We start from the raw sequence: 5427 nt of genomic DNA on the forward strand, positions 1-5427 counted from the left end.
GTGCAAAATTTCCCAAGAGCACAAGAACTCTTCTTTTCTTATTTCTCCATTTTTATTGGTGTTCCTCTATTGGTGAAGCACAAGGGAGTGGCGTAGCATCCTAGAGGAGCTCGCACTATTGTCGTTCGTGGTGGCTTGAAGGAATTGTCGGCCGTGCACACCTTGTGCTTCCTTCTCCAACCTTTGCTCCATTTTTAAAGCTTCAAACTTTACTTGGGTTGTAAGATCGAATGAACGATTGGGTATATTCCATGGTTTGTTCGAACCCCACCATGAACTAAGCTATATTTGGTAGGGATCATTCGATGGATGCTTGAAACTTTATTTTAATGGTTAATAAATGTTTATCTTTTGTTTTTACTTGTTTCGTTTATCTGTGCTTCATCTTCTAAGATTATAGGAGGCATGCGAGTGTCCATTTCTTATATGAAGACTAGATGTTCGAGAGAAATCTAGTCACTAATTCTTAAGTATTTGAGAGAAACTTAAGTATGATTAACATAAGCAATGGGGTATAGTTAATCACTATAGCTTAATCCCTTAGTACTTGAGAGAGACTAAGTTAGGATTTCAATGACTAAGAGGGGTAGTGTGTCTTCAATAGTGTAGGTTGCCATAGTTGAGACCAAGAGGAGATGTCGTGGAATTATATTCTGTTAGTTTTTTAGACTAGAGATAGCGAGAACACTTTTAGCAAATCCGTCGAACAAGGAAAGCATTATAAGACTAGATTAGCTAGAAAGATAAGTTTTCAGCTCCTTAAGTTACTCCCCGCCATTCATTCCCGAAGTAGCTTCCCGTGTGAGAATTATCAAGCTATTCCATTTATTTGCTATTTTTACCATTTTACATTGCCTTGGCATTTTCATCTTTTCTCATTATAAATTATTTTTTTGCCTCGACACAATTACATTCCCTCACCATCATTCCATTCACCCTCACGTCTCCATTACCGAAGCATCATCAATGTATATATATCATTTCTATACTTAGATAATTTAGTATAGTGTTATGGTCAAACTCATAAATTCCACCAGTCCCGGAGAACGATACTCACTTATCATTATATTACTTATTGCGATTATGTATACTTGCACATCATTTGCGTATAATTTATTAGTACTCACAACACGCAACAAGTTTTTTGGTGCCGTTATCGGGGATTGGCAACGTGGAGTTAATTAGTTTTCCATAGCATTTTATTTTGCTTCTTTATTTTTTTTGTATATTTTACTTTCTATTTTACTTTATTCCTTTTTAGGCTTATTTATTCTGAGGAGCCATTAGATCCAATTGAATCTGAGATTGAGAGAATTTTTAGGAAAAAGATATGTGATCAACGTGCTCAAGAAAATATGTATCAAATTGGATGGATTATGGCTGATTTGAAATGGATTAGTCCCATAATTTGCATGCATAAGATCCTGGTAGAAGAATGCCATGGCAACTCGTTAGAACACAAGGAAGACTTAAACCTGTCATGAAGAAAGTGGTGATGAAAGAAATAATCAAATGGCTTGGTGTTGGAGTGATTTACCCCATATCTAATAGCTCATGGGTGAGCCTTGTCCAATGTGTGCCCAAGAAAGGTGGCACGACTGTGGTGACCAATGAAGATAATGAGCTATTACCCACGCACAATGTCACTGTTTGTAGGATATGCATGAACTATCGTAAACTCAACAAAGCTAAAAAGAATGACCATTTTTCTTTACCCTTAATTGATAAAATATTGGATCGATTGGAAGGAAAAGAATTTTACTATTTCTTAGATGGATATTCTATGTACAATCAAATTGCCATCGCACTAGAAGACCAAGAGAAGACCACATTCACATGTCCCTATGTCATTTTTTCCTTTAGAATGATTCCTTTTGGACTTTGTAATGCCCCAACAACATTTCAGCATTGCATGCAAGCCATCTTTTCTGATATGGTTGAGGAATTCCTTAAGATATTCATGGATCCGTTTCTGGAGATGACTTCGAGCGATGCCTTGATAATTTTGCAAAAGTTATTAAAAGATGCGAGGAGGCTGACCTGGTTTTGAAATGGGAGAAATGTCACTTTATGATGACTGAGGGCCTTGTATTAGGGCAGAAGATATCCCATAAGGGTATTGAGGTGAATAAAGCTAAGATTGAAGTGATTTAAAATTTGTCACCACCTACCTCTGCCAAGGGCATCATGAGTTTTCTTCGACATGCTGTCTTTTATAGAATATTCATCAACGATTTCTCCAAAATCTCTAAGCCCTTATGTACCTTGCTTCAACAAAACCAACCCTTTGTTCTCGACAAATTTTACCTAGGCGTATTTACTGCGCTGAAGCAACTGTTGATCTCAGCGCCCATTGTAGTTTCTCTTGACTGGACATCACCATTTGAGTTGATGTGTGACGCAAGTGATTATGCTAGCCATACCTTGAATGAGGCAAAAATGAATTACACAACCAGCGAGAAGGAATTACTTGTTATGGTATTTGCAATTGATAAGTTTATACCATACCTAATAGGAACTATGTCTATTGTTCAAACTGATCACTCAGCTATAAAATATTTAGTGAACAAAAAGGATGCCAAGCCTAGACTTATTAGGTGGATCTTACTTTTACAAGAATTTGACTACTTATTAGGTGGATCTTACTTTTACAAGAATTTGACTTGGACATTGTAGATAGAAAAAGTACTGAGAATCAACTTGTCGATCAATTATTAAGGCTAGAAAGAAATTATAAATAACATGACATTTTAGATATTCAAGAGGAATTCCCTGATGAGAAAAATCTTATATGCCACGACAATCCTATGGTACGCTGACCTTGTTAATTTTCTTGTTAGTGGTATACTTACTTTTGAATTGAACAACCAAGGCAAGAAAAAGTTCAAGCACGATGCAAGGTTTTACTTTTGGGATGAGCTATATTTATTCAAGCATTGTGCAAACCAAATTATTAAACTATGTGTACCTGAAGATGAGCAGTAGGACATCCTATACCATTGTCACAGAGCCCAAAGTAGAGGTCATTTTGGAGGATCGAGGAATGTTACCAAGGTTCTGCAATTATACTTTTATTGGTCAACTTTGATCAAAGATGCTTAAGCAATTTACAAGTCATGTGATCGATGCCAAAGCACTGGGAACATATCCAGGCGATATGAAATACCATTGCAAGGCATTCTAGAGATTAAGTTGTTTGATGTTTAGGGCATTGACTTCATGGGACAATTCCCATCTTCTTGTGGTGATTTGTACATATTGGTTGTTGTGGATTATGTATCCAAGTGGGGGGAGGAGATTGCAACATCAAATAATGATTCCAAAAATATCTTAAGTTTTTGCACAAGAATATATTTACTCTATTTGGAGTGCTTCGAGCCATCATTAGCGACGAGGGAACCCACTGCGACAACAAGTTGATTTCCAAGGCATTGAAGAGATATGGAGTCCGTCACAAGATAGACACGGCATATCATTCATAGACGAATGACCAAGCTGAAATATCAAACCGCGAGATAAAGCATATCTTAGAAAAAAATGGTGAATTCGAGGTAGAAGAATTGGTCACCAAAGTTAGATAAGGCACTCTGGGCATATAGAACAACTTTTAAGACTCCTCTAGGCATGTCACCCTTCACGTTGGTGTATGGGAAGGCTTTCCACCTCCCTCTTGAATTGGAACTCAAGGTATATTAGGCCATTAAAAGGCTAAAATTTGATGCTCAATTTTTCGGGGAGCAAAGATTTATTGAGCTTCATGAAATGAAAGAGTTTAGGGCATAAGCATATGAGAACCAAACTATACAAAGAAAAGACTAAAAAGTGGCGTGACCAAATGCTGATGCAACTACATTTTCATGTTGGCCAACAAGTTTTACTTTACAGTTCAAGGCTTAAGATCTTCCCTAGAAAGCTCAAATCTAGATGGTTAAAACCATTTGAGGTGCATCACTTGTACCCTTATAGATCAATTGATATAAAAAATATAGACGATGAGATGATCTTTAAAGTCAACGGTCAGCGCTTGAAAGTTTACAATGGAGCTCCACCATTACTTAACAAGTCAGTGCTTTACTTGTATAACGTTTGAGTGTGTTTACCCCGTGAACCAAATTTCAATACCACATAATTGGATTTTGTTGTTTGTGTATAAATAAAGATTTTTTTTATAATTTATAATTTTTCTTATTTTTATTATTCATGGATATTTACAAATTGTTCTGTACTGTAGTGACCACCAGAGGTCATGCATAAAGGGTGAAATGGTTTCAAATGGAAGAAAGGGTTTTTCGGATGAAATTCTGCCAACATTTGACGATGCCAAAGCATTTCCTAATATCCCTCATCATGAAGACACCCATGATTATGATGATGTTGATCCTACTGATGTTGAACGCGAACAAAACCCCGAGACCCATCCCTCGTATCATGTTGTTCCTGACAAGCCATCCCATGAATCCCCCAACAAAACTGTAATGATAATGAATCCTTCCATATATAGGATCATAGGATCAGCTGTAGCTGTCGTATTAAGACTTCTGCAGGGCGCATTAACACCCTTGCTGCCACAACTTACTCAACATCTTCGTAATCCAACCCCACCCCACTACATAAGCGCACCAGTGTGGAATTGCAAGCACCTCCACTTCAACACCGCCACCATTATAGAAATCGAGGTACCTCATTTTTCATTCTTTTTTGTATAGCATGACATTGCATTTAGTTTCATTAGTTACTTAGTTATTTTAAGCATTGAGGGCAATGTTTCTCTCAAGTTTGGGGGAGGTAGTGTTCTTTGTAGAACATGTACAGGATATTATTAGCATAACATTATGCCATGACATCAGTAATTGGTAGGACAGTTAGATGAAATGTTTTGATGATACTCGATGATTATGAATTTTTTAGGCTATAAATTGAATGTAAATGACTACTGAGAATGATAGAACTAACTCTAGGACTTGATGCTTTGTGAATTATTCTTACACGATTTGTATGTTCTCTATACTTAAGGAATTTAAGAAGTTTTTATGAAAGAGCTCTGGTTAGCCTTGGCATTAAAATTTGGTATTGTGTTTAAATGATAAATCATTGTCTAAAGAACTCCCTTATGTTTGAATTTTGTTTGATCATGAATAAATACTTCAACATATTTGTAGAGGGACACTCTTCTTTACCGTGGCATTGCCTGGAACTCTCTTTAATAAATGGCAGCCACGCGCATACGAGTGAATAAAAGTAGCCACGAGATGACTGTACATGTTTGCACTATTGAGGAAATGCCTGGATACCGCGTTTCAGTAAATGAAAGTCACATCAAGTGTAAACCATAGTTGTGATAGGCTGACACTCCTCGTAGCAGCGTAAAAAATAGAAAAAATGTGTATTAAGTAAAAATGGATTATAAATATGCTTAATGAATGAGTA

Source organism: Hibiscus syriacus, unplaced genomic scaffold, assembly GCF_006381635.1.
Source record: "Hibiscus syriacus cultivar Baekdansim isolate YM2019G1 unplaced genomic scaffold, ASM638163v2 tig00117034_pilon, whole genome shotgun sequence".
Taxonomy (NCBI): Eukaryota; Viridiplantae; Streptophyta; class Magnoliopsida; order Malvales; family Malvaceae; genus Hibiscus; species Hibiscus syriacus.